Source organism: Marmota marmota, unplaced genomic scaffold (genome assembly GCF_001458135.2).
Source record: "Marmota marmota marmota unplaced genomic scaffold, marMar, whole genome shotgun sequence".
NCBI lineage: Eukaryota > Metazoa > Chordata > Mammalia > Rodentia > Sciuridae > Marmota > Marmota marmota.
Window position 1 is genome coordinate 53,859,294 of NW_025999842.1, and position 25,754 is coordinate 53,885,047.

Below are 25,754 nucleotides of genomic sequence, written 5' to 3' on the forward strand. Positions count from 1 at the left end.
GGATTGGTACCTCTGGGTCAATTACTAGCCAAGGGCCTTTTACAGTGACCCCTCTTTCCCCTCTCACTCATTTCCCATTCCTGTTCATCTCTAGTTAATCTGCCTATGCTAACAAGTAATTCTAGAAGAGCAAAATTTTAAGGGAAAGTTTTTAAAATTTTTTATGAGGTTCCTGGAATGGTTCTCTAATCATATTAGATTTAAAGATGCTAATGATTCTGTTTCCAGTAGTGAAAAGAGCACTGATATTCCATGGCATGATATTTTTTGTTCATTTGCTTTTGTGTGGTGCTGGTGATCAAACCCAGGGCCTCCACCACTGAACTACATCCCCATCCTGGCATGAAATGTTTATATAGACACACAATATCTGCAATGAATATTCTTGATCAACTACTTACATGAAACAATGAGTGCAGTGACTCTCTATATACTTTTGAACATTTTTTTGTAAAACTAAGGACTATAATAACTTTGGTTGTTTGGTGCTAATGGTGCTGGACAACGTAGGGAAAGAAAAGGGTGAATTCAAAGATTTGATTTTTACCTCAAACACTGCCTAGGGAATTCTAGGTGAACCCTCAAATATAGCCTTATGCCCTATAGACAGAGGACTAAAATTGGAAATTAATGAATTTCTCAGGGCCAGAACAGTGTCGGTGGTTAAAGTGAGGACATTGACTGGAAAAGAATGGGATACTTGAGTTTGAGAATATATCGGGGTATATGGGAAAAACCTGATGAAGCTGGAGACTTTGCCAGTAAAAGTGGTCTCCCCCTTCTCAGTAGAGCTAGTCTCTCCTCGCCCAGCAATGATTTTCACAAACTCAGCAGACGTGACCACCTATCCCCCACCAGTGGTAACAGCCACCCCACCTACATTGTTACCAGCCTTTTTACCTCCTGCTGAGGGGATTAACCCTGAATTACCTAAGGAAATAATAGTCATAAGGCAGTTGTCAAGTAAGACAATGTCAATTCTTCCAAGGATCCATTCCTCACCATTCTTCTCTGCTTCTAGATCTATAACAAGATGCAGGCCCCTAAATGTGAGGTACAAAGTGTGAATCATGAGAAGGTATATTACATACCAAAAGAACTATTCAAGTTTTCTAATGTATGCCAGCAGAACTTCATGGGAATGGATGTTGATAATGTTGGATCAAGCCGTATTTATTGATGTAGACTCACTAAGCAGAGATTCTGCATTAAATGTTGCAGCGTGGGGAGTTAGAAAGGGCTCCAATAGTTTGGCTGGTGGGTTGGCTGAAACACAGATCAAAAGATGGCTCACCCTGAAGGAAGAAAATATCTGACCTCCCTTAGTTTAAGTAGAGAAAAGGGTTCAAAGTCTTCAGGAAACTGAAATGCTAGAGTGGATTTGTTAGGTAAGACCAGCACCTACTCACCCACATTGGAAGGGTCCAGATGATATGCTTTTCACCAATATATTGAGAAATTAATTTGTGAGGGGAGTTTGGCATCTTCCATGAGCTCCATGATGGCTCTTCTCCGAAGGCCACACCTTACAGTGGGAACAGCTGCCACACAACTGAAACACCTAAATACAGCCGGAGTAATTGGGCATGGTGGTGACAGGAGCCAAGTGGTGGCAGTCAACTGCCAAAGGCAAGGTGAGTATTGTTATCAATAGCACAACAGAGGCAACAATCAGAATGGAATAACTCCCGTAGACCTGCGACATTGGCCAGTTAATCATGGCATTCCTAAAAATGAAAAAAACAATAGCCCAATAAATTCTTACTTGATCTATATAAGCAGTGAAATTCTAAATCCAGTAAATAAGGTTTAACTCAGATCCTAGAAACATAGTCATATGCCCTGAATCAATTCCCAAGCTAAAGCCAGTTTACAGGCCAGAACCCTATGAATGAAGGTGAGTTTGACTCCCCTCAGAGAGGATCTGATACACTCTCAAAAACTTATGCAGTTAAACTTCTTCCCATCTTCCCCAGGGGACCTATGTTTTTTTTTTTTTCTGTGTGTCATTGTAATAATTATGTATTGGGAAAAGAGAAATAATCAGATCTTTTGTGAACTACTGGACACTGCCTCTAATTTGACCCTAATTCTAGGAGACCCAACACATTACTCCACGGAGGCTGATGGAGGCTAAGCAATCAATGGAGTTTTATCTCAGGTATATCTCACAAGGGTCTCCTGCAGGATGCATATGTTCTGAAAAACCTATAATGTTGTCTCTCCCATAGCCAGGGTTCATGGGTTTAGGAAGCTAGGAGAAGAAATAGGAGTGGCACCTCTCACTATTACCCCTAGTGAACCACTACCAAATTTTTGCTTTCTGTTCTCATGACTTTATATTCTGCTAATCTAGAGGTCTTAATTCCAGGGGAAGGAATGCAGGATTCCAGCCTTCTTCCTTTCTATGGCCCTCCAAAGAGGAGCCACTCACTACTAGTGCCATTTTCACACCTGGAGAAGATAGGGTCTTCCTAACTGGGAAAGTTGGTAGATGGAGGTGCACAGGGAGAATCGGGGAGAGGTGGGTTGAGAGTCTGGGAGAGAAGAGTCACCTGGGGTTGGGGTAAGATTGGTGTGTTAAGGAGAGAGGTAGTTATGATATGCTGCTTGCTTCTTACCATATTCAGAGAAAAACATTGTCATCTCTCTAGCTAATTCAACATCCTTTCTACTCCCAGATCTAAACTGCTATGGAGCAGATCTTCAAAACAGTCTGAGGAATGTTACAGAGGAAAGGGAACTGTCAGAGTGGTCATGGTAGTGTATTTGAATCCCTTTTACAGTTATTTTTCTTAAATACATTTTGAATTTTTATTTATTTATCTATTTATTTATTTATTTAGTAGTTGAGGATGGACAGTATGGCTTTATCTTATTTATTTTATTTTTATGTGGTGCTAAGGATCAAACCCAGTGCCTCACACATGCTTGGCAAGAGTTATGCCACTGAGCTACAGCCCTACCCCTACAGTTATTTTCAAAACACTCAAATCAAGGATTAATGTAATCTTTCAAAAACTTCTGGTTACTGGACTGTAATTCTGAAATTATGCCACCTTTCTAAGAAAGCACAAAGCAGAACCTAATTTGATGAAGGAGTCAGAAATAACTTCTAAACTTGAAAATCCAAATGTGATGGTCTATAGGTTTTCTGTTTTCAAGATATCAGAGCCTATTTTATTTTAAATGTTGAACCTCATTCCTGTTAGAATAGACATCTATATCACAGGCGGAAGTGCCTCTCCCATCATCATTCCCTCTTCAGTTCCTCCTTCCCAGTTTAACCCCTGCAAAATCACGGGCTGTTTTTCTAAGAAACAAATCTAATTGCTTTATTGACCTTCTCTAGCTCCTTGGAGGCTTCCTCTCTGCAGCAGTATCAAATTCAAGTCTCTCAAATGTCCTTGACCCTCTACTCCCATTCCTCCAACTCTTCATCCCATTCCCAGGCCTGCAGGCAGGCTGAGAATTCTGCTTGGACCATGCTATCCATCCTTCCTGCCTTTGGAATTTAGGACTCCCTTGAAAACCTCTCTGGCTGCCTACCCCACTGCCTCACCTCGGTCCAAAGAGAAGAGAGGGCTTCCGTTTACGTCTCCCTTGGCCAGATTTAAATTCTACGTTTTGTTGAAAACATTATCAGATTCCTCCACTCAGTTTCCAGAGAGCAAGTTGTTATTCATAGCATACACAGTTGCCATGTAGTGGGTGGGCATGGGTGACAAAGGGTGGAATAAATGAAATCAACACTGTACTTTTTTATAAAAGTCAACATGGAGCATTGGATCACCCCAATCTCCATTGTTTTTAACCCAAAGAATTTCAAAAGTAGCTCACGGGGATTTATGTTGTTTTTCTTGTGATTTTTTTGTTGTTGTTGTTTTGTCTTCCATTTTGAAAATATTTATCTCTTACTTGCTATAAAGTCTTTAAAGACACAGGAACCTTTTCAATCTCATAATTGAAGATCATGTTATGCTATGAAGCCATGTATCTACTGGGAGATACTCTGAATTTATCTTGACCAATCTGGAAACCAAAAGAATATTTTTTCTATTTTTACAGGAACTTATGATTGCTTTGTACATGGTAGACAGTTATGAATATCGAACTGAACTGACATCTCAAAGACAACATGATAAAGCAGAGATAGGAAAGCACCTACCTGGAAACCCCCATACTTTGTGGAATGCAATGACCCACCTTCTCCACTGCTGTTCATGGGCTGCCAAACACAGCTGGAGAAGAGCCACCGGGTAAATGCACTGGTCCTGCTGTAATCTCCTGGTCTCAGACATCAGCACTCCCAAATCAGCACTCCCAAATTTGCATAGGGAATTGGTTGACAATTTTCTGTTTTCCTCCAACCTTTCTTCCTCCTACTTTCCTAAGAGAAAATAGAAGCCATTGGATGGAAACTCAAGTAATGACTTGCCACTAAGAATGAGATCCTAGCTAGAATATAGTCCCATGCTTACGTAATTATATCAAAATGGATTCTGCTGTCATGTAGAACTAAAAAAAAAAAAAAAAAAAAACAAATAGGAAAGGCAGCAGAATACAACAGACACTAGTATGGCAACATGTAAATCAGTGGATGTGTAACTGATGTGATTCTGCAATCTGTATATGGGGTAAAAATGGGAGTTCATAACCCACTTGAATCAAAGTATGAAATATGATATATCAAGAACTATGTAATGTTTTGAACAACCAACAATAAAAAATTTTAAAAAACAAAACAATTTTTTCCTTCAAATATCATTGAAGGAAGTTTTCAGTTGCAAGTATTACAGAACCTAACTCCACTGGATTGATCAGGTAATTTTATCAGATCACATATCTATAGGGATTCTTTCAGGGCCTCCAACTTTGGTTTTTCAGTGTCTCAAGGACCCAGGTTATTTCCTCACTCTCTTCTCAAACAGTCTTAGCCTCTCAGCAGGCAGCTTCTATCGTGCCAGTAGCATATCCACATGGAAGAACATTCTCTGTTGTTCCTAGAGACATTTCCAAGCCCTATAACAAATTTTCCTTTGTGTTTGCTGTATCACACCCTCACCCCCAAATCCTTTCCATGTTTGGTGTCTTTTAGACTGAATTGAGAACTGCATTTTCTTTCTGAAGAGGCTTATAATTGAACAGAATCGGAGGATGGACTTACTCTCCAAACCATCCACCTTAACTAACGGTTTTCCCTACTGCTTCTTCCCTTCTGAAAGTTGAATTTGACAGTTGCCCATACCAAGAGATGAAGTTATTTTTGTCAGACCCCCAAAAAAGCAAAACTGAGAGCCAGGAGATCATGAAGGAGATATAGATAAACTCATGCTTATGGGTCTGAAATAAGAACCATCACAAGGAGATTTCAAATCCCACAAGAAATTCTTGCACATCTTACATGCCTCTGACGTATTTGCCCCCCACACCTTGCTCATTCTGCACATCTGCTTGTATTTATGTGCCAAGGTTTACCAAAACAAATTCATCAAGCCTGCAGAAGTTCAGATGAGACACTTGCCTAGCAATGTATCCCCACAAACTCCTTGCAAGGTACTTCTGAGACTAATGAATCTTAATTCAGAGTAGCTTAAGTGGACTTGTCCTTTTTGCCGTTCAAAAGCTTCCTATCATCTCAGCCTGTCTGGAAACACATACGACTTGTCCTTACCCATGTATCCCAGATTTCAATACCCTGTCACTCATTCCTGAATAAATTCCATTTTTTTTATGAAAGCTGTCCTCTCTGTTGTTATTTTAGGTTGACTTCCTGAATATGATATACAGCTTGATTATTATATGTTGAATAGATGAATGAAACTTGGCTTCTTGCCTTGGGCCTGCCATTAGCCAGTTATATAATTTTAAAATATTGATTGAACTACTCAGGTCTCTATTGCCTGTTCTGCAAAAGAAGGGATTTAGTATAGCTCAAGGCTAAGTATTGCTGTCTCTGTCTCCATGAGTGAGTGAAGAAGTTACCCACACTTTATGAGTGCTGAGCCTGCTCAGGGTGTGGTTGCATCTCTGAACATTTGTAGACATCATTAACAATAGTTGCTACTGATCACAAGATGTACAGCAGTAATCTTTCAAGTGAGGCCCAGCAGGCAGGAGAGGGCATGTCACCTCTTCCAGACAAGTGCCTCAGCTGGAAGGAGCAAATGCTGGCCTGACCCAGTCCCGCCCAGGGGGGCCTCTCTGGCCTTCCCTCCTCTCAGGTTGAGTAGTTGGGAGTTTATCTCCATAAGCCATTGTTTTCAAAGCTCAGAGAGCTCTGGACTTTCCCAGGAATTCCACTGGAATGTAAACAGTCTTCAGATCCCTTGAAGCAGAAGCCAGAGGATTTCCTGGGCCATGCAAAGTCCACATGTTAGATTCCTAAGATTTGATGTTTAAAAAATTAAAAAATATATTTCTACTTCATCAGGTGTATTTCGTATTTTGTATCTAAATATATGATATAACTGACATCAGTTAATATTAACTATGTGAAATGGAAGAATGAATCAATAATAATACTGTAATAAAGATATCATGCCAACAATTTTAATGTTTATCAACCCTAGAAACTGTTAGAAATACAAGATTATCATACCCTCTTTTCATTGGCTCAGATGCAAGTTTTTTTACTTTATTTTTGATTTTTGTTTTTTCCCCCTGTAGTGAGGGTTGAAACCAGGGCCTTAGTACATGCCTGACAAGCACTTTACCATGGAGCTACATTCCCCAGCCTGTTTTTGTTTTTGTTTTTTAATAGAACACAAACTCCTTTCTTCCTCTGCCAAAATGCCTCTGCTGCCCAGCACAGCTGTCCAGTGAGTACTGCAAAGACAGAGGGCCACTGGAAGCCTGGTGCTAACAGGTTAATCCATCCTGTGGATAGACAGAGACTTTCTTAGAATGTTTCTCTGCCTTTGTCCCTTATATTCTTTCTATGTCACATCTTGTCTGGGGAACCACATCCCCAACCCCATCTCCCTAGTGCACCAGATGACCAGGTGGACTGCAGCAATCTTGGGAAAAGATCACAGCAGCACCAAGAGGATTTAGGTGTGAATCGTGGGTTGATCCTGGATTGAGCAGGACCAGTTCTGTCCTCTTTAAGGCCCAGTGACCTGGAGCAAGCTACCTAACTTCTCTGAGCAGCTGCTTCCTCCTCTGTACATTCTCCATGTGAGACTGTCATGGAGATGAATGAGAAACCACATAAAGCTTTAGAACCTGCCTGTCACGAAGTGGTTCAGTTGCTGCTGGTTCCTTTTCTTCTCTCTGTAACTACTGCTTCTTGGAGTGACAGAGTTTCCAGGTGAACTCACGTGAGACCACCTGAAACAGTCTAAATGTAAAGACAGTTCCTCTTGGCCAGGTGTAATTTCATTTGATCAAGTCTGCCCAGGAGAAGAACATCTGATCCCTCACACAACGTGAGACTCGGACACGAATGGACAGAAGTGCAACCAGAATGTGAGGATATACAGATGAATGTTGACCACATATGTCTTTCCGTTTTTGGTTTCCTTTTCCCTTGAAAACACTTTTAGATCTCTGGGACAGCCCGTTGTTGCCTTCCTCTTTCAAAACTCTTCATATCCTTCTCTCTGGTTAGCAGCTGTGAGGCCCACGATCTGAAGGGCACGTCCAGGCTCCTAGGGGTCCAAGGGAGAAATCTTCAGATGAATCTTTTGAGAGTTTCAGAAGCCTCTGTTGAAATGTAAATGTGGAATCTGTATAATCCGGTCAAACTGGTACACCAGGACAGTTTGACACAGACTCAAACCTGATGAAACTTTAATAACGTGGGCCTCCCGTTTTCTAGGGCAGGAACACACTGGAGGCCAATGACAAAGGGGGAGCAGTTTCAGTCCAGCTCCCTATAATGATTTTTTTTTTTTTGTAACAGAAATTGAACCCAGGGGTGCTTAACCACTGAGCCAAATCCGCAGCCTGCTTTGTTTTATTTATTTATTTATTTATTTTTAGACAGAGTCTCACTAAATTGCTCAGGGTCTTGATAAGTTGCTGAGGCTGGTTTTGAAGTCGAGATCCTCCTGCCTTAGCCTCCTGAGCTGTTGGGAATCCAGGCATGTGCTTTCATGCCCGGCCTCCATTAATGATTTAAAAGTCTTCCCTTGGACTTTGGTATTCTTTTCTCAGGCAGAAGACTTAAGAACATTGTAGAACTAATGTTCTGAGTCTTTCACATTCTGGGATAAGTCACAACCAGAAAGAATAATGGGGGTCTGAGCATCCCATTCCCACCACTCTCGCCAGATATACCTGGGAGTCTGGCTTACACCAGATATCACCACTGTGGTGACCCAGAGAGGCCTCATACCAAGAGTCATGCCCAAAGACTCCAGAAAGTTCTCATTCCCTGACGAATGAGGGAGTAAAAAGGAGGAAAGAGGGAGATTCCAGAAAATCCCAAGCCTGGGTATGTGGGCTACCATTGTTAATGCAGATTACTCATCTGTATGCCTCCACCTTCTCTTACCCACCAGGCCTTGCATCCTGCCTTGCTCTTTAAGAACAAGAAAATCTCCATTGTTCTTTGGCTATAGGTACTGGAATTCAGTAGTTCTCAGAATATTTTTGTTTTAAAAAAGGGGCACTGGTGACAAATTGCATTATGATTGCCAAAATAAGGGCATTAAGAAAACCCCCAAAACTCCAAATACATTTAAAGTCATTATTGCCTAACAGAGACAATATTTTTTCACCATAAAAGGTAGAAGGGTTAGAAGGGCATACTTGTCAAGATAAAAGATGTTCTTTAACTCGTTTACATTCAGGAAGAAAAAAAAAAAAACTCTCTAAATTGTCTTCATTTATTTATTTCATTTTGCAATGGACTGTTGAAACTTCATCACAAACCTGAACAGAGAATTAGGAGGTCTGAGTTTAAGCCCAGGCTTGGAAATGCTATTTATGTCTCTTGGGCCAAAGCGACACTTTTCTCTGCCCTTTGTCTTGTTTCCTAATTGAGAGAATTCTATTACCTGACGTCTTGAGGAACCCTAGGTTTCTCTGATTACCATGTGGAAAACAGCTCTGATTCTCTTTTAGATGACCATACGTGTGAGAGAATAGTTCGTGACAAATTTTGTTTTGCTGGTTTCCCCCTTTGCAACCCAGCTAACAATTCTCCCCCCCCCCCCTTGGATTAGTGGAGGTTTGTAATATCATACAAAACCCAGTAATTTTCCCACTAGTTCGGGAGTTTCCCAGGATTTTCTGCCAAAGATTATTTTGGCATCTAATAACATTTTTAGTTTTCCGTCATCGGCATTATCATCAACACAAAATATTTCTTAAGTTAACAAGGAAAATACTGAATAAAGATAATAAAGACACAATCACCTAATAAGTAAAAGTACAGACAGTCTATAAAGGAACAGGACTTTCCTCGAATCGTAAACACACTGAGGACCTGGGAAAGATCTGGATGGTGGTGACTTTGAGAGAAGCCAATACCTCCCTACTGATCAATCCACAGAAAGTGTCATGGAGCAAACAGAAGCTAGACTAAGGGGAGGACAGTAAAAGTGGGACTGTACAGGACAGGAGGTCATAGTAGAGTTCACAGATTTTAGCTATCCATCAGAACCATATTCTACCAAGGCCATATTCTCCCCCTCCCTGGTGACATTTATCAATATCTGGGAACATCTTTGATTGTCCAAAACATGAGGTAGTGAGCTATCAATGTCTAGTGAGTAGAGTCAGGAATGTTGCTAAACTTCTTTCAGCTCCCACTTCTCTGATTGTAATACAGAAAGCTGAGCTATTTCTATCACTACATAACCACATATTGTACATAATATTTCATAACAGATTTTATTTACTCATTTTGCTCTATTTGCAGGGCAGCACCCCACAATTGAGAATTATCTAGCCCCCAAAGCCAATAGTGTTGAAGTTGCAAAACCCTGTGTTAGAGTAAACTTGGGATTGGACAAGACCAAGATCAAGAGGACATTCAACACAGGTGTTAAAAACAAGGAAGGGGGTAACTTTAAGGCAGAGAAGAGAGTGGGAAGGTACAGTTTTTATTGAAGCCTGTGGACCTCCCATCCCTAAGAAGCATCAATGACCCAGAACTCAGGCCAGATCTAGGATCAGTGGTTGCCCTGGGAGCAGGTGCTTGGGGCAGGGCACAGAGCAGAGGGGGCCACTGGCCTTATTAATGCATCTACTCCACAGTGAGTGGAAGTGAGCTGGTGTGAAGATCATTATGAGTACTCAGAATGGGAAGGAATGAGAGCAAAACCTTCAGGCAGAGAGGCAAGACAGACCTCCTGTATTCGTGTGCTCTACAATCTGGCTCAACCAACAGCAGATGGAGATATTGGGGGAAAATTTGCATTTGTACTGAATAAGACAGACTTCTTTTCTACTTGTCATTATTCCCTAACCAGTACAGTATAACAGCTATTGGCATAGCACTTACTTTGTATTAGGAATTGTAAGTTATCAAAGAGGTGACTTCAAGTACACAGGAGGGTATTCATAGGTTATATGCAAATACTGTTTTACCTAAGGAATTTGAGCATCTGTGGATTTTGGTCTCCATGGGTGCTCCTGGAACCATTCCCTGAAGATAAGGAGGGTCTTCTGTACTATGAAGGGTCTTCTGTACTGTTAGCCATGGGGGGAAAATAGGAGCCTTCCTGTGAAATGGGTCAGGAAGGTCTTTTAATGAATAGGTATTTATGGTTTAAAAAAAAAAAAGCTGTAAATGTAGACTCTTGATAATAAGAGCAAATGAGGTCATGCATCTAGGTGCAGACATCCTTAAAGGGACAGAATAAAGTTCAGTTCCCCAACCCCTGAAGAACACCCTGTACTCTGTCTTCCCATTGGTGACAGGTTAACCTTCCAGTGTTTGGGCCCAAAGTCTTGGGTCATCCTGGACTCCTCTCTCAGAGTTCACAATGAAAATGTCCTCACATTTTGATGGTTCTGTCTTCAAATGACATTCAGAATCCAGTCATTTCTTGTCACCTCTACTGTGAGATCAGTGCAAACCATTCACTTCCCTTACCTGGCTGAGTTCCATAATCAGCTAACTGTCCTCACTCCCTACAGTCTATTCTAAAATTAGCCGCTAGGATAATTCTTACAAAAGCTATGTCAGATCACATTCCTCCAAAGACTCTCCATTGTACTCAAGACTAAAACCAAAGTCCTCACTGGAACCTGAGAGGTGTTTCACAACCTGTCTCCCTGAATTCCCTCCCACCTGCACCCAAACACTGGTCTCTAGGATTCCAAGCATATCCTTCATCAGGGTCTTTACACAGGCTGCTTGCTCCCCTGGTCTGGAATGTACCTCCTCCTCATGCCAAGAAGACTAACCCTTCCACACACTGCCAGTCTCAAATGACAGCTCAAATGACAGCTTTTCATAAGGCATACCCTGCTACCCAACTCCAAATTACAAACTCCTCCAGCGTATATCACACTCTCACTCCCTGAATCCTTCTTTTCCACACTATTGTTACTATTGCTCACGCTGTGTGTATAATGGACTTAGTGCATTCATTGTTTATCTTCCCCAGTAGAATGTATACATTTAGGGTAAACATTTTAGTTTTCTTTGTTTAATTATGTATCCAAGCACTCAGGAAAGTGCTTAGCATATACATGGTATGTGTGTGTGTGTGTGTATACATATGTGTGTGTTATGTCATATATGTAATAATACATACATAATACATACATACACATTAATGAATCATAAAACCATGGCTATTCATTTTATTGCTATGGTATTTTAAAAACTCATATTTTAAATAAACCTTACAATTATATAATGATTAACACAAATTAAATCACATTGCATTTTCCATAAGATGATATTTTTTTTCTAAAATTCTAAACATTTTTAAATACCAAATTCTGTTAACTCTACTTAGCATCAACTCATGTTTTAAAAAGTGAAGAGGGTCTCTTTAAAAATGGAAGTGGTTTATACTTGATGTCCAGTTTCTTACTGATGAATAACCCAGATGGTGGAGCATTTACAAACAACAAGCTTCAAATCAGGCAGGAACTCATTTGTTTTGTTTAAAAATTGCCTTTTGCACATAACATATGGTAATCTCAGAAGGCCCATGAAGCAATCAGAGATCTAAAGGATGAGAACAGTGTGTTCTTGAAGTCCCTCTGACAGGCAGATGGTTCCTCCTTCCCTCAAACCATCCTAAAGGGGAAACTTGACAGCTTGGACAATAATGACATGGTGTGGGAATTTCCCTCCCCTTTGGTCTCCTGTAAAGATATGCCTCATCAGGACTAAAGATGGGCCATTCTCATCCTCAGATTTCTCAGCTTGATTCAGGTTTCTTAGGAAACAGAATTTTGGAGAATAAGTGAGATGAACTTTATAGTTGCCAAACAATGTCTTTTAAATAGAGTGGCACTGAAAATTGCCCCAACTTAACCGTGCAGTTTCACAGCAGGGCCAATAGATGGCAGCACACGATTCAGCTTCACCAGTTGGTGGCTTAACCCTATGTTTGCTGGTGAATGGCCACTGACAGTTGGGCTTGGCTTTTCAGCTCCTTGGCCCCTCTCCTGTTACCAGACAGTAATTTGAAGTGTGCAATAAAATCTTGCTTTCTCCCTTCCTCCTTTAGAGTCTTTTGGTGACCTCAAACCACAATCACGAAATCAACTGAGGTACTGTGACCTGGAAAAAGCAGCCAGGAAACTCAAGACAAAACAAAACAGAAACCATACTTTGCAAGGGAGAACAAGATCACAGCAGCAGGCAGTTAGTTGGAAAACTAAGTTGGAGACTAGTAATGTACAGAAGAGTCAAAAATAAAGGGATCAATTTTTGTGAATTGCTCATTCAGAATCATTATACTATGTCCAAACGCTGAGAGCTTTTACACAACACACATAAACAGCAAATAAGTTTCCTAGTGAACGAAATTATCTTCTTTAGAACCTAAGCAAAAAACTGCATGTAATAAAAAACAAAAACAAAAGCCAATCAAGCAATAAGAAAAAAAAAAAAAACCTTCATGTTATCCAAAATATTTTTTAACAGAAAGGAAACCAAAACCTAGGACCTGACTCACTAAAACTGTTTTTTAAACCATAGGTCACAATCAATTTGTGCTTGGGAAATCGACTGTATAGCACTAAATTATAAAGCAATATATTACACAATGCAATGGGATGGAATGAAGTGAAGCAGATCAGAGTGTATCACAGTATATGGGGTTCTAAGAAAAAATTCTTACTGTGGATCGTGACCAAAGAAAATTTATAAAACCCTGCTATGGAGGGACTGTGTCTGCTTTCAACCTTTGTAATTTTTGTAGTCCAACACCAATAAGCTCCTCAGTACCAAAACATCAAATTTAACAAGTACAATTTGAGATGAGTAAGCTGAATTAAATATCTCAGCCAATGGTTTACAGAGAAGGAGAATTAAAATATTTATCATCATCCTTCACACATAGCCATGATTTTCCAAGACAATCTCCACTTCTAACATTCTTTCCTATTCTTCCATAATCACCTGCATACATAAGATGCTCTCTGTCCTAAATTTCAGTTTGGAAAAATCTAGTGCCTGGTTAAGCTAATAGGCCTGGGTCAAAACCTCAATTCCAAGGGAGCTGGGCAGGTGGAATAAATAAGTGAAGTAGGCCAGGAATAACAAAGGATTAAAATGTGGGTTTTGTAGGAAATGTATAGTTTTGTTTTGTTTTGTTTAAGTTGATAAGTTACATAAAGAAAGAAAAATTTAAAAGACACAGTGTAGGCAGAAACCAGGCCTGCATGGATGGACTGTATTCCTTCCCCTCTTAATTCATATGATGGAGCTTTGTGGGAGGCCATCCTCGCATGTGATTTGAGTCACCTCCCTGGCTGGGTGAGAGGCACTTAGACACAGCCGTGTCAGAGCTTTCCCCACCCTTCTCCAGGTTGGAGGGCTTGTCTGTGCAGAGGCGAGTCTGGCCACTGCCCTGAAGACCCAATTGTCGCGCCTGACCTTGGAATGCTGCCCCCCTTAACCTTCATTGGATGGGATTTTCCCCGGAATTTTTTGTTCCCCAATAAAAGTCCACTCCCTGGCATGTTTTTTCTCTCTCTCTCTCTCTCTTGCCTCTTCAGTAAACCTGGCTACCACATTAGGTGGCTGGAGGCTGGAGCTAGGAGAAGCCTTCCTGGAGCTGGTTTTAAAGGTAATTAGAGTCTTGTCTCTTTAATTTAAAACTCCCTAGTGTTAAACTCATGAATCAAACCTTCTTTAATGAAGCCAGTGCTGGTCGCTTGGCAGAGAGCTTGACTTCTGATATAATAGAAATTGGAGGCAGGGTCTTTAGGAGGTAAATAAAGTTAGGTGAGGTCATAGGGTGGGTCCCTAATCCCATAGAACCAGTGGCCTTATAAGGGAGCTCTCACTCTCCCTGCCCCCAACCCCACTTCTCCATAAGCACCAGAAAGACTGTGTAAGCACCTTTTGAGAGGGTAGATGACTTCAAGCCAGAAAGAAATCCCTTACCAGGAACCAAGTAGGCCAGCACCTTGATCTTTGAGTTCCCAGTCTCTGGAACTGTGAGAAATAAATTTGTATTGTCTAAGCCATGCAGCCTGTGGCATTTGTTACAGCAGCTGGGGCTGGCTGATATGAGGCCTAGAGCCTGGATATGCCCAGGTCCTGTAGGTTGCATCCTCCACTCCAGTGGTCCTTCAGATGGAATGAACACAACCTATGGGGTAAATGTCAGAAGTCATGTAGCCATCAGTCTTCATCATGGCCTTGAATTCTCTGTACAACGGTGACAGGGTATTTACTCATTCAACAATTATTTCAAGGTATGTAATTAATACCAGTTTGTGAGTAAAATGGGAAAAAGAACTGCTACTTGGAGGGCATGGAAGAAACTTTGACCATTTCCAAAAAAAAAAAAAAAGGTGATTGCCAGTGTTTCAGAGTTTGCATCCAAGTCACTCCCATCCTCTGGGCCTGAAGAGAGTCTGGCAATCAGCAGGGCCAAGGCCTCAGCCACAGACCTGGGCTTTCGCTTTTCTCTTCCTGTCCTGCTCTGACTTGATGTCCCTCCTGTTCTAGAGTTCTTTATTCTTGATCTGATTTAATCCCCATGATTTTCAGGATTCCATTCATTTTTTAAAATAACTATGTTTTAAGTACTGACTTTGTGACAAGCACATGTCTAGGCACTAAGGCACATCAGAGAAGAAAGAGGAAAATTCTATGCTCAAGGTGTTCTAATTGGGTGGAGATGTCATGCTCATTGAGTGGCAGTACTATTTAAGAAGAGTCTATTTTGGTATAGAAGAAAACAATTGAAATGAATTAGACTCATATTTAAGCATATGTAAGTAAATCAGCGCCATATGAGACATATTAGAAAGACCAAGCAGAACATGTATACAGGAACATGGGTAGGAAGGGATGGCACAGCCAGGATTCCTGACATTCATGACACTGTAATATATACGAGGCATTCAGAATCCGTGAGTTCTTTATTTGATCACTCATTTGTGAAATTCATTCTGACTTCAAATAACCTTTGCTTAAAAACAAAACAAAACAAAAAAAAAAAACACACACAAATAGAATCCTAGCTGCTCATCAGGCTAATTGGCAAGCATCAGCTATGGCCACCTGCTGGTCCCAGGCCTCTTTCTTATCTGCTGAGACCAACTAATCAAGCTCAGCTCTGCCTCTCTGATTATCAGGTCAGGCTGCTATCATAGAAAAGCAACCTGAACACTGCCAGAGCTGTGGCCCAGGTACAGTGGCTCTCTCACCACCTGTGTGCTGTGTTAAGCATGGGAACTTATCCCCACTGCTCTCCTAGTATGAGTTTTAAATTGATTTAATAAACCGTGTGATTTGATCATCTTAATTTGATTTGTGAGCCCTTCTGGGAGAGCTCGCCTGATTATGGGCTTAGAGACTACCATTGCAATGAAATAACTTTCTGCACTGCAAGTACAAAATGTGCTGCAGCATCAAAAATAAAGCACAGGAGGGAACTGGGGAATGTCAGGGATGGGTTTACATTTCCAATAGAGCGGTCAGGGAGGGCCTGACTGAGAAGGTAGCATTTGAACAAAGACTTAAAGGAGGCACCATAGCAAGACGTGCCGCTATCTTGAAGCAGATCATTCCAGATGTGGAGAACCACCAATGCAAAATGCTTCTGCAACAGGGGGGCAGTCAGGCAGTAGAGGTGGTAAGAAGTGAGGAGACTCTGGTCATGTGTTGAAAGTAGACACAACAGGATTTGCCTTGGGTTGGATGTAGGGTGTAAGGGAAAGGGAGGAGCCAGTGATGATCCAAGACTTCGGTTTAGGAACCGGAGAGACAGGAGATGCCTAATGAAGGAGGAAAGATTTCAGGAGAAGTTAGTACCATTTTATAGATGAAGGAACTGAAACTTAAATAACATCCAAACTCAAATAGGAAATGAACTGTTCAAGCTAAGAATCCATTCAAATTAGGTCATTTCCAGGCTCTTGCCAGAAAGAGTGTCCAGAGAGAAGGATCCAAGGAGCAATGGGTGCAGAGTGCATGGAGCTGCTAATTAGGGCTCCTACGGGGACCAAAGATTTCACAGAGGAGATTTACAGCTTGGCCTTTAAGGATGACCACTCTGGAAGGGAGGTTTTTGATGACCGCAAGGAGTATGGACCCAAGTGAGAAGCATATAATGTAAAGACGATTCAGAGACTCAAAAAAGTCAACATATCCAAAGTTTGCATTACAGCATTACAGTAATTTTGTTTTTGCCCAGTGTTGCCATAACAATCTAATAGCATCAATTTTCATTCATATGGACCCTTAGCATTATGCAGGGGCCAAGAAGAGCAGCAAGGCTTTATTTTTTTTTTACGTGAGAGAGTATCTTTCAAACAAATTGTTCTTCCTGTGTCTGCTAGCAATGTTTGTCTCACAGAGAACACCAGAGACATATTTTTGAATAACAAGATTCTAATCCTTTGTGAAGTACACCAAAATTAATGTCACATGATAGGAAGGCCTGGAGATCTTGAATTCTAGTCTTGAATGTTAAGTAAATAGCATTGCTCAGAAGTTAATTTATAATGTTTGAGGAGGGAAGAGTATCAAATTTAGTTAGTGGAACTAGAAAATGAAAAGACAGAGAAATCAGAAGGACATGTTTAGGTCATGAAGACCTTGAGGTGAAAAAAGTACAAAATGAGAAGAAGGAGGAAAAAATTGCAAGATATTTGCCTTCTGGCCACCACTAGAGCAGGAAGAGCCATGAATTCAGTTGGAGTTTGACCCCGTGCAGCAGAAGGACAGTCTGTCACTAACCTGAACACAATCATGTCCCTGAGGACTGTGGCCTCTGTGATGGACACCCCTCCCAGATGAAAGATGTGATAAAGGGAAGAACCACGTGGAAATGAAGTGAACATCAAATGAAAATGGAGAAACTTGTTCCCTAGCTGGGTATGCTTCAAGAAAGTTCCCCCAGGTATTTGAGAATGTTTGTTTAGCAGATGAAGGGTGAGGCCATCAGAGAAAGAAGTATTTATGTAAAAAAGATGTCTGGGAGGTTCTGAGCTCCAGTACACCACACCTGTGTGACTTTGGTCAGAATCAGTGGATGTAACTTAACAATGGGTGAACCATGCTGCCTCCCCTATTTTATCTCCTGCTACTTTGCATGGAAGGATATCCACAATAGATAGCTCCTACCATTTGTTAGCTAAGCAACCGTGCATCCTTAATTACATTTCAAAGTCTTCATCATCCTGAAATGGTAGATAGTTGTATTAGTCAACTTTTCCTTGCTGTAATTAGAATACCTGGAAAGAATTACTTAGAGAAGGAAAAGTTTATCTGGGCTCCCAGTTTTAGCGGTTCAGTCCAGGGCCAGCCAAGTCCATCACCCTGGGTCCCAGATGAGGAGGGGTATCACTGTAGAAGGGCTGGTCAGAAGAAAACTGCTCATCTCATGGTGGGGAAGCAGGGAGAGAAAGAGGGGGGAAGGGACTTGCAGAGAAGATAAATCCTAACAGGGCACACTCCCAGTGACCCATCTCCTCCAGCCACATTCCATCTGCATTTCACCACTGGACATTAACACAAGAGTTTTTGGGTGACACCTTATATCTGAACCATAGAAATAGTCTAGCACTTGTAGGCATGGACTTGAGAACCAGCCTTCCAGGGTTAAGTCAAAATTCCACCACACGTAGCAACATGGCCTTAGACAAGTTACTTAACCTCACTGAGCCTTGGTTTTCTCCTCTCTGACAATGTGGCTACTAGTGGGACCTACCACATAACCTTGTCATGAGAATTAAGCTAAGGATTGTGTTGGGCTTAGAAAAGTGCTAACCTTGGGGTAGGGGATGTAGGTCAGTAGTAGAGCACTTGCCTAGCAAGCAAGAGGCCATGGAATCCAACCCCATTACTACAAAGACAGAAAGAAAGAAGAAAAAGAAGAGAAAAGAAAAGAGCTATATAAACATCCAATAAATAAAATTGGGGCTCATAGGCCCCTAGAGGCCTAAGGACATATTTTCAAATATCCATGATTCTTTCTTAAATCTCCACCTTAACTCCATGTATTGGAAGTTCATCTGGGATTGTCTAAATGAGTACCTTGTAGCTAACACTGCCATGCTACTTCAGTGCCCTTGGCACACCTGTGTGCTGTGCAGATAAGGTCATTCGGTAGTTTCAATAGAGAAAAGTGGTAGGAGATTTTTGAGCCTACCTCCACCCCTCAGCTAGAAGTGGAAGAGGCAGGCTGACTCCAATTTGCTGGCAGATCATAGTCACGTGACAAGCACAGGGACAATGCAGATCCCATCTCTGCACAGGCAGTACTTATTTACATAATAAACCCACAGTAAAAAAAGTTAATTCCCATTTAAATCATTGGATGAGATACCAGCTTAATACATATTGAAAAGTTGCTAAGATATGACTTGATGTTCAAGTGAATAAGACAACTTTAAAGAATCACAGTGATATTTTGGACCCCTGAATAGGAGGCTGCTGCTGACCTCCTGAGCTGTGCAGTAGGCTGGTTTGGCTAAGTGGAATGAGGCTGGAAGCTGGAATGAGCCTAGGCTTGTTGCCTGGTGAAGGGCTGCTGTCTCTGCCAAGCTTAGCATGCAAATGAGGAGGATGGAGTCCTTCCCTCCTCCTGCCTTCCATCCTCTCTGCAGGGTTTCCTTGAGCAGAATTCAACAGGAAGTCAACAAGGCAAACCAAGGTTTTCAGAGTACCAGCCCAATATCACAAAACTCCAGTATAAATGGCTTAGTTTGGAGCCAAGAGCCAATAGTCTACTGATGACTGCAGGAACTAAAATAGAGATAACGCTACCTGCTTCAAAGGTTAGATGAGATTATATATGTAAAAGTCCTTACAAAATGTGTTCTGCATTGAAAAATAACATTGAAGAAGGATATGTCAAATGTCACTTGAGCTGACTGCAAGAGGTTAATTTTAGATATAGGACTTTAATATTTTGCAAAATAGAAAAGAACTTGGCACATTGGAGGGACATCAGAAGGTCAGCATAGCTAACGTGCAGGGAGAGGTCTTGGTGAGGCTGGAGAAAAGCCAGATCTTGCCTGCGTTTGGGTTTTTATTCCAAGGTCAACAGGAAGCCTTTGGGAGGATTTCAACAATGGAGTGGCATATTCCACTTTGACATTCATGTAAACAATGCATAACGGGGCAAAAGTAGACAGAAGAGTTTAATCAAAGAGACAACTGCAGGGGTCTAGAACAGTAAATCTAATGAAGGGTCTCTCTTCCCCAACATATTATAACTATGACTTTTTACTGACCAAGTTGACACCAAAGGACTAGCTTGTGTATGTTCTGGAATTACATAATTGTTCCTAGAGATTTTTTTCCCCTATCTAAAGCCAGAAGGCATTAATTATTTTAAATGGCGGTGAATTACATTAGGAAAGTGTGTAGAGAAATATTCACGGCCCTAATTCAAGTAGTTGCCAACAGAAATTTCAGATTTTAGTAAAGAGATACTGTCTTTCAGGAGGCAGTGGTTATGTGCCACTAATTATTGGTGCATATTCTTTTTGGAATGAAGTGTTTTCCAGTGCTGTATGCGTACACCAATTGGTGGTATGATGCTTTTCACTTGTGACATCATGTGGGGCTCTCCTCCTTTGGTTTTCCTATTGTCACAGTCTTTTCTTCCAGAAATTCCTTTTATCTCCAACCACCCGGGTGTTCAAGCCAGGAACTTGGCATTATCCTTCTTGAAATATACTCTGTAATGAAGTCTTGCAGATTAGACCTTCAAAATAGATCTCAGATCTAATTCTGTTCATCTCTATCACTCTTTCCTCAATCCAAGCTATCATAATTGTTCTCTTTATGTGAAGATCCTCTCTAGAGATAGATACATGGTGATCTGTGAGGTTCCTGATGTCTCACTGATTCAGAATATGACAGTCATGGTTGGAATCTAAGGGGAAATAAGAGTTGAACTCATATGAATTTGGACCAATGACCAGAATTATCCAAAGACAAACTACCCACTTGTAGGCTTCAGTAATCCCCTATGGCTATCTATGTTCCCCAGAGTCATTGAAGTATTGCTTTATGCTCTATTTAACTGAACTGTATGGATATTGTCTTTCTAATAAAGCCTCTAAAATGTAGTTAGATCAATAAGATCATAATTACAGGTATTCCTTCAACAGTCTTTACTGCAGATCCTGAAAAACTACAATGCTAAGAAAAAGAAAATGTAAAACCTCATTTGACTTCAAAGGTATTTCCCTAGTATTAGTAATGATAGATTAAATCATTAACTTCTACTGGCAAAGAGCTATAAATATAGAAATTGTTACTCACTGGACTTGACCATGGAATGAGTGGCTTCTAACACTGTGTTTTCAATATTTGGCCTTAACCTAAATTATTTGTTCCATGAAAATCCTAGTTGTTTATGCCTGCAGATGAAAATTTAGAAGGCTGTTGATAGACCAAAGCTGGGTATATGAAGATGCTGCTGAGGGGTTCAGGAGCCTGGCTGCCTGGATGTGAGGTCCTGCTCCCCTCCTGTCACCACCAGCTGCCAGCTGCGTGATCTTGGGCAAGTTAACATCAATGCCCTGAGCCTTGGTTTCTGCATCACGCGAGAGTAACAATCTACCCACTTCCAGGGGCTCCTATGGACTGAGTGAATTTTACAGAGGCTAGTGACGTGCTCAATCTAAGTGTGAACACAAACAAACACTCTGGATGACAGTGCAGAGGTGACGCTTGTTTGGGTTTTAGCTCTTCATAAATGAACCACAGGAGGATGTGGTGACGTGATAAATGAGCAAATGTTTGTACCTTATTCTTTATAAAACCATTCCTGGTTAGAATGTAAACACAAAGAATATCATTTTTAACTCAGCTGGTAAGCAATATTCATGTTCAAGATGCTTATCCTAATTAAGTATTATTTGAGGATGTTAGAAAATAAATACATGCTGGGTGTGGTGACACTCACCTGTAATCCCAGGGCCTTGGGAGGCTGAGACAAAGGATTACAAGTACAAGGCCAGCCTCAGTAAATTAATGAGACTGTAAGAAACCTAGTGAGAGCTTGTCTCAAAAAATACAAAGGTCTGGGGATGTGACCCAGAGGTTAAACACTCTTTGGTTCAATCCCTGTTACAAAACAGAATAAGAAAAAGAAAGAAAAAGAAATATGTGATAGCTCAAATTTTTAAAAATTGATTTTATATTCATCAGGAATATGCTACATGCAAAGCATTTTGCAAGGTTGGTGGAAAGGATTTAAAAATCCCAAAATGTAATTGTTTATAATCAACTAGCTTATGAGAGAAGTGAAAATAAAGGAACCAAGCTAGATGATGACAATCTTCTTTTTTTTTTTTTTATTTTTTAATTTTTTATTGTGGGTTGTTCAAAACATTACAAATTTCTTGACATATCATATTCGACACTTTGATTCAAGTGGGTTATGAACTCCCACCTTCACCCCATACACAGATTGCAGAATCACATCAGTTACACATCCATTGATTTACAAATTGCCATACTAGTGTCTGTTGTGCTCTGCTGCCTTTCCCATCCTCCCCCNTTCTTCTTTAAAGGTTTTGTAAAATTCTGCTGTATACCCATCCGGACCTGGGCTTTTCTTAGTTGGTAGTCTTTTTATGGTTTCTTCTATTTCCTCAATTGATATTGGTCTGTTTAGGTTTTCTATATCCTCCTGACTCAATCTGGGTGATGACAATCTTAAATGGAACTAAAATTAAAGATTTTCAGTTGCCGATTCCAAATTGTGGTGCTGGAGTCACAGCCTAGCAACCACTGTAAGCTCCATGAATATGCCAGAAGTAGAGAAGTCTCCTGCAGCCTGGGCAGGAGCGCAGGTCTTACAGAGACAACTCCTTTGAAACTCCATCTGGTAGTGTGACGGTGGAAAATCTACTTGGCCTTGGAAAGTTCCATCAATACCTGAGGATTTCTTTGGTATTTACTCTGACTTTTAGGAGCCGTCTGTTTCACAGGAGAGGTGAGATGTATGCCCCAAACATCTATCATTTCACTCCCACTTGAAACACCTAATGTCCTTCAGGATGAAACAAAGTCCTTAGCAAAGCAGAAAGAATGTTCTGGGCTGTTCTTACCTGTTAGGGACACTTCAGCTATGAGCCACAGACCAATTCATCACAGTGGCTTCAACCAGTGCTTCTCAACGTCTGGTGCACCTTCCAGTCACCAGAGCTTCTTATTAAAATGCAAGTTTTGATTTAGAAGGTAGGAGGTGGGGCCTGAAACTTTGCATTTCTAAGAAGCTCCCAGGTAATGCCAGTTCTTATGGTTTAAGGCCTATGTTTTGAATAGTGGATGCTTCAAAATGTAGTTTTCTATCTCTCATATAATTAGAAATGTCAGAGTTTTTCTAGACTTGGTTCAGAAGATCAATAAATGTCAGTGCTATGGGCCTGGCAGTTCAGGGGTGGTCACACTATTCTCCACAGGCCATATCTAATCAATGACTATTTTAGTGAATGAAGTTTTATTGGAACACAGTCATGCTTGTGTTTATATGTTGCCTATGGCTGCTTTCATGCTATAATGGCAGAGGTGTGACAGAGACCATATTGCCTACAAAGTCCAACATGTTCACCTTCACCCAACACTTTACAAAGAAAGTTTGCTGGTGCCTAACTTAAATGTTGCTGTTCACTCTGAATCCAGGCATGTGTGCTCTCCCCAAACTCAGAGCTCTGTTGACAAGGAAGAAAGGGAGGAAGCACCCATGTCTGCAAAGTGCCTCCTGGCTCTCACATCCTGTCACCCCTGCTGGGTGACTCATCTGCTAGCCATGGCAACTGTGGGCATTTCCCCAAAGGCTTCACGCTTCTCTGTGGCTTCAGAAAATGCCAAGTCTGTTTGGAGGACAGTGAGATCCCTGGAGCAGAACATTTGCCTAAAACAACGTAAAGGCCTATAGGCCGGGCAGGCAGCTAACAAGGGGCCATGGAGGTTGGCCTCAGATTCCAAGCCAAAAAGTCTGGACTGGGAAGTCATTGAGGATATGGGGAGCCAGGAATATTTTTTTAAAGCTTGGAATCCGTTTAGTTTCTCATGCATCTAACCCTGGAAATACTGTGCAGGATGGCCTGTAGGCACTGACTTAGAACAACAGACAGGGTGACTTGAACAACTAAGATATAATTTCTCATGGTTCTCGAGGTTAGGCATCGAGATCAAGATGCTGGAAAATTGGGTTTCTGGTGAGGCCTCTCTTCCTGGTTTGCAGAACTCTTTTTTTATCACTGTCCTCATGGGGCCTCTTAGTATGTGAGCAAAGAAAGAGTATTCTCTGATGTCCCTTCCTTTTCTATTGACCCTTGCTTACTTCCCCACAGGCCCTATCTCCAACTATAGTCACATTGGGGTGAGGACTTTAATGTATGAACTGGGAAGAGAAGAGGCACAATTCAGTCTTTAACAGCTGATAGAAGAGAAGTTTAGGCCAGGAGACAAGTTGAATACTGAGAAGATATTAGAGGCTGAGAACACCAGGTCTGATCTAGAGAGTTGGGCTAGAGGAAGGGAAAGGAAGGTTTAGGTGGTCAGAGAGAAATGGTAAAGAAAAAAATTCAATAGGTTGTGGAAACTAAATAAATTTGTCAAGATTAGCTCACAGGTGGTGGCATTCTAAAGCCCAGTGATTAGAGAATGGAGCTGGTTAACAGAAAAATAAAGACATAGAAGTAAGGGCTTCTTTGGGAAAATACAATATTTTGGAGTCTATTCAACCTGAGGCACGGCCAGGTTATCATGATGTATATGGAAGACTATTAATTCATTATCCCTTAAGTAAATGCTACTTAGCACACTTTTTATCAAGAAGTTATTGACAGTGTTTTTTTTTTCCTTGAAAACTCATCATACTCTCCCTTCAAGACCCATTTAATCATTTGTAACTATGATTGTAAGACTCTTTGCTACATACCCCCAACCATGCAGGCTAGGATTGAAACCAAGGCCTTTCTTTGGATCACTGGGGATGAGTATATCATCACAACAAGCTACACTTACTAATCTCAAAAGGAATATCCAGAGGACATTCATTCACGCATGCATCTGAGGAATAAATATATACAGTAAATATAAACCAATAGCAAGATACAGTCCTGTGTGTGGGATTTAAAGGAGCTAAGAAAGAGCTAATCCTCACTTCATTGGAAGTGAACTTCATGTTTTGTTTGAAAAGTGCTTTACTCATTTTCTCTTTGAAAATTTCACTTCCTTCAGTTTTCTTTAAATATCAGGGAAGAAGATGAGATGGCATTCTGAGAAGGATCTAGATGTACCACTCAAAGGCTATGGAACAAGACAATAGAGAAGAAAGCCATGGGAAGCTCATCTGACAGCCTTGTCCAGTAGAAACTGCAGAAACAGCAAGATAGAAGACCGGGGTGCCAATGCCCCCGCAAAGTTATGAAAATTGTGTCTTGTGTTTTTTTTTTTTTTTTGCTGGGGAAACCATCTCCTCACACACTATTGTAAGAATTCACTCTGACTGGACCGTCCAGCTATTTCCTATGATTTATCATTCTTTTAACCACTTTAAAATACTTTTTTAACTTGATGCTATGAATCCCAAACATATTAAATGATAGATTCTTTCTTTCGAAGGATCTGAGACCACTTGTGCCCCTCTGCTCTTTCTCAGCTTTGGAATTTCCTTTCATGCAGCCCTGTTTTCTGGTAAAATGACCCCATCCTGGGGCTTTGGACTATCTCTCTCTTTGAACCAACAAATAGTTATTGTCACTGCATGGCAGGCATGACCTTGGGCCAAGTGCCCTGAGTTAAACAAAGATGAGTGGACCTGTTCTTACACATCCGACCAGCTACACAAGGACTGCTGGTGACAGTCTGGACTCAGATCTGCAGCAGGATCCCAGCTTCTCCACTTACCAATTTGTTGGACAAGTTACTTAAATTCTTCTAAATTCCCATGTTTTTCTCCACAAATGAGCACGATTGTAATATCTACCTCATAGCCTCGCTCTGAGAAATAATAAAGTACAAGCCTCACTGTTAGTGCTTCTTACAGTTTAGTCTTTTTATTATTCTTATAATCATTATTTCCACAGGGAAGAGGATATGTAGACTTTTCCTTTTAAACCCCAAAGTCCCCCAATGCCCCACATTCTACCTGGTAACTGCACAGGGTTCTCAACTG